General features: G+C 50.3%; 1 long non-coding RNA gene across 1 annotated transcript in view; it reads left to right on the forward strand.

Annotated features, from left to right (window-relative positions):
• LOC103672494 overlaps nt 1-11,920 on the forward strand; it is a 13,149-nt gene extending 1,229 nt beyond the window's left edge. The window contains exons 2-3 of the long non-coding RNA XR_005836404.1: nt 46-5,657; nt 6,074-11,920. This is a non-coding gene — a long non-coding RNA (uncharacterized LOC103672494). The remainder of the gene's footprint in view (nt 1-45; nt 5,658-6,073) is intronic.
• Nucleotides 11,921-12,419: the final 499 nt, after the last annotated feature.

Raw genomic sequence — 12,419 nt, forward strand, 5'->3', positions numbered from 1 at the left:
TTCGGTTTGTTTTGTTGTGTTTTTTTTTTTTTTTTTTTTTTTTAGAGGAACTGCAAATGACAGAGCAGAGGGATGGCTGGCCTAGCCAATCCTGGAGCTGCTGCAGCACTTGTCCCCCAAACAAACACATTCTTGGTGCAAGGACAGAGAGGAGGGGGCTGCTGGGACCCCGGCCCCCTGGCTGCTCCCCGCTGGGAAGGGCAGCCTGGCATCTTAGGCTGCACGGACCGAGGCTGCCATGGGCCAGGCTGGTGATGGTGCTGCAGCCCCTCCCTGCTGCCCAGCGCGGGAAGAAGAATGCAGAGCCAGGCAAGTCTCTCTCTGTGTCCTCTGGGGTGGAAGGAGCAGGTATAGACAGGGCTGGGGCAGCCGGGGCCTGGTGTTGCTTTGGCATTGGTGGTGCGAGGCCTTTACCTCCAGCCCCTTGGGTTTGCTCCCACCCCTGGCCTGTCCCTGGCCCTCAACAACTGCGTCTGTGTGCTTATTGGTGCCACCATGTTATATAACGCTTATATAATCTCCCAGGGCGAGCGCTGTGTCTCCGCTCTCAGGTCATGCCGACACTGTGTCCCTGTGGGAGGCAGGATCTGTGGAAGCTTGCAGGTGGACCTTCTCCCCCGTTCTCAACCTGGCTCCTCCTCCTGATCCTGGGCCTAGGAGGGAGGATGGGAGAACAGGGGCCCATCCACACCAGCTGTCTAGGGCTAAGAATTAGGAGTTGACTGGGCGGCCTCCTCACCTTCTTGCTTCTCGAGGCCCCCTTGCCCAGTGAACTGTCTAGTGGAGTGGTTGCCATCCTTGTGTTTTGAGGCCCGTGTTTGTTCTTGGGGCTGCCTGGTGTGGCGGATGGGTGTGGTGAGATGACCCCTAGAATGTCGTAGGGGAAGAGTACATGGTCCATAGGGTTGGAGGGAGAGGGGCAGAAATGAACCCTGCTTCAAGGTTTTGATCAGAAGTGACTAGAAGGATGGTAGTGGCATTATGAGAAATTTGGAGCAGGCCTTGGAGCTTGGGGATGGTCAGGGAAGGGTGTATGGGGAAGTGGATCAGACAGCAAAGATAAACATGGTGTTCTTTTACTGTACTCTCCACTGGGCTGTCCCTGGTTACCAGGGCAACAGAAGCAGTGATGAAAATCATGCCTTTCGTTCAGTGGAAAAATCTGGCTCCTCCTCCCGCCTCTTCCTTCTCTAATCGCCTGCGACCCATTGGGAGGTTGATGGCTCCAGGGATCAGAGACCCCAGTGTATCCCCATCAGGCCCCCTGTTCCCCAATTTTTTAATCATCTTGCCCCTTCCTGCATCCCTTATCTCCCCCAGAGCCTGGCAGTTGCGCAGGAGTTAGAGTGGATGGAGGGGGAAGGGCACGGACGTCATTGCAGGGCAGGGCAAGCAGAGCGTGGGCAGAGATGTGGATGCAGGAATGACTGGCACACGACGAGGGTCAGGCATTGATCAGCTAGACAGGGCTTGTTTCTGGGGTAGTAGGAGCTGTGGGTGGAAAGGATGGGTGAGGGCCCGCAGAGCCTGGCAGTGTAGGCTTCCCATAGTAGCGAATAGGAAGGCCCCGAGGTTTCTTTTGGGGTCCCGGCTCCCCTGAAAGCTAGGTTTCATTCATTCAGCAGATACTGCGTACCTACCATGTTAAGTAAGGTTCTGGGAGCTGGGAAGACAGGACAGGGCCTTGACCTTGAAGGGATTGTAGTGGATGGGAGGAAGGTAGGTATATAGGGGAAGATCAGCCTGGCTTTGTCACGAGCCTGGAATCTGGGGCCCCAGGCGGAGACTGGCGGTATTCCAGACTGAAGGTGATGGGTTAGGGAGGAGCCTGTAGGAAAGCAGAGGAAGAATAGTTCAGAGAGCCATTTGGCTTATGGATAGGACACGGGAAGGGGAGAGACTAAGATTTGGGTTGTAGTGATTGACAGAAAAATCAGGGTTCAAACTTCTTGAGAGGCAGCGTGTTTGATTTGATTTCAGACCTACTGCCTACAGGACCATGGCAGGGTGTCCAGACAGAAATGCTTATGGTCAGACAAATAAAGTTCCCAATGGAAGTCAATTCTGGGACGAGCCTTGTAGGAAATTGTATTACCAAGTCCGGAAGGTGCTAGGTTGCTAAGAGCGTATACTGAGACCCAGACCCCCGGGGCCCCGGGTATCAGCGTAGATGGGGCGAGGCCGTGTGTCTTGGACTTATGATCCCAGCGCCCGCCCACACTGTTGGGCGCGTTTCTGCTAATGGACACACTCTTCTGCTACCAAGCCACACCCCTTTTGGAAGTTCAGGTTTCTGTTTAAGTTTCCTTCTCCCTAGTAACTATGTCCAGGAGGACATGTCCTGAAAAGATAGATACAGACACTTACTCTCCAAGCTTTCTCCTTGCCCTTTGCTGTACCGTTCACTTAGAGATTACTGAGAGGCCCCAAGGTGTTCCTGCTGGAGAGGTGAGCCATGGGTCCTTAGTCCCCCCCCAAGAAGGCTATTTGTTCTGGTTCCTTCCCAATCAGCACTCTAGAGGAGTAAGAGTACTGGACGGAGTGTCAGGAGGCTTTTACCAGCTGTATGATCTTGGGTGAGGCCTTCGTGTCTAGTCTATGAGGTCTGGTTTCTTCCATTTCTAAAGCCTTCAGATTTGACATCCAAAGCTTTTCCCACCTTTGTCAGGGTTTCTGGTATGGGCCAGGGTTTTTGAACGAGCCACTCAGAATTTTCGATGCTTTGTGGGAACGAGTAGCAGGGTGGAGGCCTGGTCTCCAGAGTAGGCCCCTGTCTCCAGAGTGGGTGGGAGCCCTTCGGAGGGGGTGTGGCTCCTATTCCTCTTGGGAGTGTGGAAATGCTCAAAGAGTAGATTTTCCCGGTGACCAAGGATTGGCAAACTACAATCCATGGGTCAGACACCTGCTATTACAAATAAAGTTTTATTGGAACCCAGACATGCTCATCGTTTCTGTACAGTCTCTGGCTGCTTTCCTGAGTAATTGCAACGAAGACCCTCATCTGTAAGCCTGGAGTACTTACTATCCTGCCCTTTAAGAGAAAGTGTGCCATAGACCAGCAAAGTGCTTAGATCTCCACTGGGGATGCTTACTATAGCCATTTCAGATTCCTAAGGTTCTTGAAGATTCTGCATTGGGCCCTCCTTTGTTATCCCATGAGAGGATGATGTGGCTGTTGAGATAGGAGAGTACTGGAGTCAGCCCAAAGATAGCCGTCCTATGTCTGGGAGATCCCTTTCATTTTCAGTCCTTTCCCCGGAGCCTGGAGGTGCCCCCTGTCTACCCTATGTCTTTGAGCCTGGTGACCTGAATTCCTCCGCAGAGATGGGTTGTGGCCTCGCTGTGACAGCCGATGGTCCCTCTCATCTCATTCTGATTTCCTAGGCGGTGCAGAGCAGAACGGACCAACTCACAAGCCGTAAGGAGGAGAGGCATGTTGGTTCTCCCAAGTCCTGCAGCGTATTTCCCTTGATATCTTTGCTTTGTCACTGCCAGCCTCACTGCCCTCTTTTAGCTCCAGGGCCCCTGGAGATGCATTTGCAGAGAGCCTGCCACCAAACCTCGTTTGTCTGCCTGCATCTGGCACTCATCCACGCCGTGAGAACAAGGCTCTCTGGCCTGGAGCTTGGGGGGTGTGCATCTGTGTTGGCTTGGGCCCGGAGTCAGTAGTCAGGATTCTCGCGGCCAACCTTTATGGTCTCCTCTTGTGTCCAGGCTTCCATCCTTTTGACCTGGTCCTCAAACCAGAGTTGCCACGAAAACTTTTGGTTAGGACCAGGGAAGCCACCTCCTCCCTCCTACAGGAGAGCAGTTGTGTCACGGCTGGTCGGGGCTGGATAGGAAGTGAGGCACTTCGGTGGCAAGAGGAGACCACGTTCTGGGAACCGTGTTGGGGGGTGGGGGTGACTGAGGTTTATTCCCACTGCAGCTGGAAGGGAGGAGGCTGGCAGTGGGAGGAGGGAGCAGACAACCCAGAATAGCAAAGGAGACAGAAGCTAAGCACACTCAGAGCTGCTTTTAGCTGGTGATGGTGAGCCTGGCACTAGGAGTCTTACTTCACACCTCCCTACACACATTTGCCCCAGAGGCTGCCTCTCTGACTGTTCTCATATCCCCAAAAAAGAAAAAAAAAGAAGGGTCCTCATCAAAAGTCCTCTAAATACCTTCCATTTGTAGAACGTAGGGTGACCCTGTGCCACCTGGGCTTGACCTGATGTTGACACAAGTGCACTGACTTGGGGAAATATTTGTTTACCGGATATTTATTAAGGGTGTGTTACGCGTAGAGCTCCGGGTGAAGTTCAGAAACTTCACCGGGGAAAACACAGGATTCACGGTCTGGCCAGGAAGGCGTACGGACAGTTGAACCCATTATCATGTGGTCTGCACTAGAACCCAAGCTTCCCGGGAGCAGATCCACGTCCGTCCCGTTCCTTGCTGTCAGCGCGGTGTGGGGTATTGTGCGGGGTGTGGTGCTGGGCACGTCCTAGGCGCGCCCATGTGTAGTTGGTTGACCCGTCCGGATCTGGCGCGTCCTGGAAGCGAGCGGGAGGGATCTGACTAGGCAAGTGGAGGAAGAGGGGAACTCATGGCAGCAAGTGTGGCCAATATGGGGGAAGATGGGATGTCCCTGGGCATCCCGGTGATGTGAGGGAAAGAGGGAACAGAAGAGGTAATGCCCCGGGGGCAGGGGGATCCTTGGGCCTCAGGGGACCATGAGATAGGAGGAGAATGACCTGGCGCAAGGAGGCGGGTCAGCAGCAGCCCACCTCGTTGGAGGAAACCGAGGGCTGGGGGTGGGGAGGAGAAGCAGTCGGTGGCAGGAAGGTTAAGATGGGAGAGGGAGAGTAGGAACCAAAGTGGGAGAAAGCACAGTGGAATCTCCATGCCCGGGGGTGAAAGCAGAGCTGAAGTAGGTGAGTCCCAGGGGAAGACGATCACAGTGACAGAAGGCAGGTGTCAGTGCGGCTCCGCGGGTCTCAGAAATGACCGGCCCTGTGCCAGCGCGGCCCCCATAATCATTTCCCTGCAGTGGGGAAGATGGGAGGAAATGAGCGGCTGTTTGAGATCATGGTCACTCTTCAACATTCCTACTCCGGAAATGTTCATGTGTGTGAATTAGTAGAGGAATGTTCCATGTTCTCATCACACTTTCAATCCACATGTGGCCCCTCTCATTTCATCTGTACCCCACCCACCTATTCCTTACTCCTCTCTTGTATTTTGTTACCGAGAATCCCAGACATCCTATTTCACCTGTGAATTCTCCACTATGGATCTCTTAAAGCCTAACCCCGTCGTTGTATCATCCCGAAATCTCCCCTGTCACCCACCCAGCCAGTGTTCATGTTTCCTTGCTGGGTCTCCATTTTTAACAGTTTTGCTTGAAATCTGGTTCCAAACAAGATCCCCACATCTCATTGAGTTGATGATTAATCTCACGTCACCTGTGAATAAAGATTATGGACATGCTTAAAAGAATTTATGTTTTGCGGGTCTGCCTTTTAGATTGACTTAGCTGCCCTTCTCCGTCTCCCTTCAGCTGCGATCCACAGCTTTCCCGAGTTCTGTTGAACCATTTTGTGATTCCTGAGCGTCCTTCGTTATTGCTCTTGTCTTTGTGATTTAATGGAACTGGTCATTTATTCCTTCCTTCGGTAAGTATTTCTGGAGAGCCTGCTCTGTGAAAGGTCATGCAGGTGCCCTGCTCCCTGTGGAGCTCACAGGCTAACCACGTCACAGTGGCTTGGGTCTGCCTGTTGTCTCTTTCCCCCACGTGTTCACCCCAGCCAAGCTGGGCGACCATCACAGTCCCTTCTGGGTCGTCAGCTCTGCTGTGTTCTAAGGCTTGGCATTCACGTTCTCGTGCTGAGCTGTCATTTATGTGGTTGACAAGAGTTGCCTCCGGGACTGTCCAAGAGGCTGGGTGTGGTTCTACGGCAGGCCTCTTTCCAGGCCATGGGATTGGGAGGCTAGCAGTGTGCCCGACTGACTTGGCGTGGATCCATTTAATGCTTTTGGCCTTGAGTCTCTATAGTTAAGCAAGCTGAAATGGAGAGCTTTCTTCCCGCAGGTGGTGGAGAGGCTGAATGAAACATCTGGAAGGTGCTCTGGAATGTGGAAGGGCTCGGCAAACACCAAGTGGTGCTAAGATGTTCTTTGGGCAGGTTGGCTGTTTCTGTGATGTGGATGTCGGGTTGCTTGGGGGCTTTTGTCTGTTCTGATTAGGTTACCAGCCTCGTTAGGCCCACTTTCTCCATTTGTGCTTCTTTGCTCTGCAGTAGGCGATGGGCTAGCCAGGCCGCCTCCGGAGCAGAATCTGATGCTACAGTTCAGGTCTGGCTTGCTAATAAAGCTATGAACTCATTTGCATTACTCTGTGTAAATAAATCATCGCTTACGTTTGGACCCTGTGACACTCTGAGAAGAGTCTATGATTCTTGTATTTTTTTTTCCATTTGCAGTTCAGATGCAGATATAGTGCAGTTTGTGGGTTAGTGTCAGAGCCTTTAAAAAAAAATCTCCGTTAATAAATGTATTCCCAGATATAAAGACTAGTATTCTTGCACCTTTCCTAGATATTCTGTGACGTATTTAAGATAATAATGTAGAATGTGTTCAATGTACCACGATATTTATCGCCCATCATTGAAAGATTCATAGGTTAGAGTTTGAGGATATGTTTCATTTTCTTCCAAATAAGTGATTTTTGACTATTTTGATCAGGTAGCTGTGTTGCTTAAAATTTTTGCGCAGATCCCCGTGTGTGTGTATGTATGTGTGTATAATTTCTATACAGCATATTGTACTAATACATCACATACAGTATAAATTACAAAATAAAAAGAAATGAAAGCAGTTGGGTACAGCGTATTCTCCGTCTCCCTCCGGTGTGAACCATTCATGGTTCTGACTGAGAGCAGCCCGTCTTCCTGGCACTCCACTCCCACCCCCCACACACTCAGGACATTCGCGCTCCATTATTCCCTCTCCTTCTGGCATCACTAGTTTTGTCTCCTCTCTACTGGATGGCTTCCATGTGCCGTGGTTTCTCTCAGCTTACGATCTTCTTTGATCCCACGTCTTCCAGCTCCTGCCCTTTTCTCTGTCCCCAGAGGGTCTTCAGTGCCCCAACCCTGTACTTCCTCTCTTGAGTCCCTCTGGCCGGGCTTGTTCCCACCCCTCCAGGGGGAAAGGTCTCTCCACCAAGCCAGCCATGACCACCATGTTTCTAAATCTAGCCATCACTTCTGAGTCTTCATTCCAGTGGCTCCGGCAGTCTGGCACAGCTGGCTGTACCCTTTTCTTGGAAGCTCTTTCTTCACTTGGCTTCCAGGACACGTATTTCTGGTTTCCCGCCTGTCTCGTTGGCTGTTCCTTTGCCATAGCTCCTCTCCCTGATCTGAAACATGGGCCACCTCCTCTCCATCTTCTCTCTTTCTGTGACCCTCTCCCAGTCTATGGCTTTCAGTAGCATCTATAGGAATGATGTCTAGAATTTGCTTCAAAGTAGTCCTGGGAGAGAAACAAGATTGACCGTGAGTGGATGACAGTTGGAGCTGGGTGCTGTGTACCTAGGGGTTTATTATACTGTTCTCTCTAGTTTATGTTTGAAATTTTCCATAATGAAAAGTTTAAGATCTATAGGCTGATAATCCCCAATTATTTGTGTGAAGCCCAGCCCCTCTCCTGAAATACAGACCTGTGTATCCATCTGCCTACTTAACATTTTAACTTGGATATTAATAGGTATTTCACACTCACATGCCCAAAACCGAACTCCTGTTTTTCCCACGCAAATATATGCTTCTGCAGTCTTCCATCTTGGTTATGGGAATGCCATCCTTCCAGTGGCTCATGCAAAATAGCTATGGTCATACTTGACTTCTTGCTCTCTAATTTTTCATTCAGTTCATCAGCAAATCTTGTTGACTCTACCTGCAAATATATGTAGAATATGGCTCATTAGAACTGCTTCCACTGCTATCACCCTTGCCCAGGCCACCATCATTTCTCACCTTGACCCCTTGCAGGCTGTGTAACCCTCATGGTAGGCAGAAGGAGCCCATACTACAGAGGTCACATCATGCATTACCAGGCTCCAAACCCTTCAGTGGCTTCTTTTCTCACTCACTGAAAGTCGTAGCTTTCAGTGTGGTCTCCCCGACCCTGTAGCTTCGAAACGCTGTCACCGGAAATAGAACATGAGTTACACATGAAAGCCACCTATGTAGTTTAACATTTTTCTGTTAGCTAAACTGAGAAAGGAAAAAAGAAAAAAAAAATCAGGTGAAAATAATCTTAACAATTAACCCCGTATGTCAAAAACACTGATTTCTGATGCATATTGCAGGGTTTTTCGAACTAAGTCACACCCATAGCACATCTCAGTTTGGGTTAGTTACACATCTTGTGCCCCCCAGCCTCCTGATTGGGTCACTTGACTTCCGTGTTCTTCCCTCCTACAACTCTTCCTCCTTTCACTTCATTCCAGCCACACTGGCCGTTTTGCTGCTCTTCCAATAAACTAGGGATTTGCTCTTTTAGGTCCTGTTCCCCGTGTTTGGAACGCTTTTTGCAGATAGCCCTGTGCGGATTCTTCCTTCCTTCGGGTCTGTGCCGGCATAGGACCGTTGCCGCGGCCCGCTCCGCCCCCGCCGTTTGCTGGCATCTCCCGCCTCCATCCCTCCCCTGCGGCGTTTCTCCTCAGCGCCATCACCCACTGCACACACCGTGCGTTTCTCTTACTTCCCCGCTGGAACGCGAGCTCAAGAGCAGGGACTTTGGTCACTTTTGTTCCCTGCTGTATTTCCAGAGCACGGAACAGTGCCTGGCACCTGCAAGGTACGTCGACGTTGTTGAAGAATTAAATGGGGTGAATTATTAAGAATGATTGTTTTTTAGTTAAGAACCGTCCAGTTGAATGCACTTTGTTGTATGGTGTCATGTTCCTGCCATGCAGTCGTTTGAAGGTCTAGTTCAAGTCAGGGTATTTTGAAAGAGATCTCTTTCTGAAGAGGGGATTGCGGGTTCAATGAAAGGATTCGAGACCCCCGACACACTGCGCTTCGTTCATGTCCTCGCGAGATTTTAAACTGCGTTTGAACATGCCGTTTGAAGTGCGTGCGCAGATACTGCGTTTTAGAGAAAACGTCCTCACGTTGAATGTGGCAACATCATCACATGATGGTGGAAATGATTTCCAAATGCCCGTTTTTTTGACATGTTCTTGCTGTGACGTAAGTCTCTTTCAAAAAAGGAAAGGCTTTCTTGCCCATTTTTTCGATGTCACCATTACCTTGAAGGGACACATTAAACATCTGTTTAAAAATATTCATCAAGTAGCCTTCTACCGCCAGGCCAACTCACTGCAGAAGAGGTCAGCAGATTTTAGAACGATGATGTTTTCTGCTTTAGGAAAAAAAATGTGTAATTCCTCTTGAAGTTCAGCACCTCGTTTAGAAAGTCTGCCGTGAAAAGTCAGTGTCAGTGCGGTCAGACGATTCGGAGGTCTCACCCTCTCATTACAGAGGGACGTCATTTGTTGTGGGGAAGACGGGACCCTGAGATTTGCTGCACTGGGTACTTGTAAATTGCACTAAAGTGCAGGGACAACGGGGGGGTCGCCGTCCATTCTCATGTGTGTGTTGGACCTCCCGCTCTGGCACAGAATGCCTCCTGCCCCTAAGTGACAGGGACCACTGGGCACAAATGGAAGGAGTTGCAGCAGTGTCGATTCACATGTGAAATAATAATAAGTTTTAATTCCTGGTTTTCAAATAAAAATAAATACAGACCTCCTACTCATTTCTTCTTCATCCTGATGGATCTTGCACATGCCTCATCCGAGGGTATGGCTCTGGTTCGTGCTTTTATAATAACCTCGTCTCTCTCCCTTTAATCCAGTTGAGGGTTGGGTTTTCTCTTTTCTGTTGCTCCTAGTACCTAACAGGGCTGGGTGGCACCAATATTTCTGGGCTGAGCAGAGCTGAGGAATAGATCCGTTCGCTGACCTCAGGACCTTTGTTGGACAACGACGTCTGGTGGCCGGATTTCTTTGGTAGCTGCTAGAGCCATTTCTTTGACAGGATGGAAGGCATGGGTGGCATCAGGGAAAAGGGCAATGGGGTGTTGACGCTCGATGAGTCTCGATGCTCCCCCCCCCCCCATGCTGTGGAGTAGATGCTTGTGCTCAGATGCGTCTCTGGAGGTGAGCTGGCAGAGGTTGCTGGGACAGATGGCCAAGACAGCTTGATGAGCCAGCGCTCTCAAGGAGGTGTGACCCATCTTTGAAGCGGTGTGCTGTGTCCTCCGTCCGCTCACCTGTATGCTGAAAATGCTTGTGCAGGTAGGCTTTTTATCCATGTGAACCGTCTAGGAGGTATTGTCAGCCAGATGTGGACACTGGGGCTTGATTTTCTCACTGCTGTGACAGGAAGCACCATTTAAAAGATGCGTGGTTGGAACGAGAGCTGCAGGCTGTGTCAAGAGCAGAGGCCCCGGTGTGCATTCTGCCATGGAGACCACCTGCCGTGTTCCCTGGACCCTGCATCGACAAGCAAGGCTTGTCCCCAGTGGGCCAGTCTTTGCTACTTAGACAGCTAACTGAGCCATCAGCTTCTGTTCGTTGACAGACATTTGTACAGGGCCTCCTGGGTGAATGGTGGAATGGGGTGAGAATTGGAAAGGAAGGAATATGCCAGCATGAATGGGACATGGTCTCTGTCCTCAGGGAGCTAGAGGTTAGTGAGGGTGACAGACCCCCACACTAAAATACAAGACAAAGCCTGAAGGGATGTGGATGGAGTAGAAGAAGGGGTTATATGAGTCGGAGGGGCAGTTGGGAATTGGAGGATGGCTCTTGGAACATGAGGAAGATCCTCAGAGGCTAGGTTTCTATGAGGTGCTTGGTCCCTATCAGGTGCTCCGTAATTACGTATTTGTTAATGATTGGGTGTTGAAGGAATAGGCCTTCACCCAAAGGTGCAATGCAAAGGCCCAGGGGTGAGGGAAGAAATGACTTCTTGGGAGAAAGTAGTTGGTGTGCTCTGAGGGGTGTATGTGGCAGGAGATGAAGCCATGTATTGCAGAATTAAGGGGAGTCTCGGGAGAGCCTTGACCAGCTTTCTAAGAATTTGGTTGTGGTGATTCATAACCTCTTTTGCACCAGTACTCATTAGGAATCGCATGGAAACTATAGTCTCTATCTCCAAGAAAAAAAAAAATCACAACAGCATATGATTTGGCCTATCCCATCTTTGGCCTATCCCATCGGAGTACTCACAGATCCCAGTTCTAAGACCATGCTGTTAACCGGGGAGCTGTCTGTGCTTACCGAGATCTCGTAATGGATACAAGACACTTGCTTTTCCCTTGGAATCTTTGGGAATTGACTCTGATGAGTGTGTATGCAGGTGCTCCAGCTTTTAAGGGCCCTGATAGGTGGCAGGTACAGTAGTGACCCTGACGAGCTTGGGGAAGCCATGGAGAAGAGGGGAGGGGTCTCTGTGTACTGACAGAAACAGGGAGATCTAGTGTTTGTTCCATTTAGCACGGGACAGAAAAGTTTACCTGGGAAGAAAGTAGGGGAAAAAAATGAACCTTTAAAACTTACTAATTCAGAATATGAGATGCTTATGCTAACTTTTTTCTGTGACGTGATCTCCAACTCAGACACCCGGCCAAGCAGTAATTACAGATTCAGAGAGGCAGCATTTGCATTTTTTGGGAACAGTGATTGTGGAAAGGAGTCATTAGAGTTTCATGTTACCTTGGTACAGGGTTCAAGGAGCTCCTTAGCTGTCCTGATCCATCAGAGGGAGCTGCCTGGAGGAGGTGGTGCGATTCTCGGGCTGCTTCAAAAAGCAGAAAGCTGGGGCTGAAGGTAGTTTAAAATTGGCTTGTCCTGTTTCCGTTGTCATAAAAAAAAAATTCCTATGAAGAAAGTATCTGTGTACCTTCAGTTAAAAAATAAATTGACCAGACTTCCTGTCTGCCAGGAGTTTGTAGTGTATCCCATAGACAGGATATTTGGAGATTTGAAAAACCCAATGTGGGCAGCGCAGTGTTGACCCTTCGGCCTGTGTGTGTCCTACGGAGTTCAGCCCGTGGAGGTGTGGTGAGGCAGTGCTTCGTCCCAATGAACGAGGATCACTGAAGATCAGCCCTGTGTGCGGCCATGCTCCCTGCCGGGCTGGCCAGCACCGGAAGGCGCCATTGGAGGAGGAAGGGGGGAGCCCTTGAGCTCGTGAGCAAAGGAGGGAGCAGGCTCGGGAACCCTTGGGAGCAGCTAGTGTTTGATGCAGGCTCTTCTCCCTCTGCTGAGGCTTCCCGCTCACTCGGTTCCTCAGTGGGATTTTGCTTTGTGAGGTTAGTCTGTGAGTGAGCTTGAAAGGGTTTTTCAAGGAGAAGAGCCCCTC

This window comes from Ursus maritimus, unplaced genomic scaffold (assembly GCF_017311325.1).
Source record: "Ursus maritimus isolate PB19 unplaced genomic scaffold, ASM1731132v1 scaffold_2, whole genome shotgun sequence".
Classification (NCBI taxonomy): domain Eukaryota; kingdom Metazoa; phylum Chordata; class Mammalia; order Carnivora; family Ursidae; genus Ursus; species Ursus maritimus.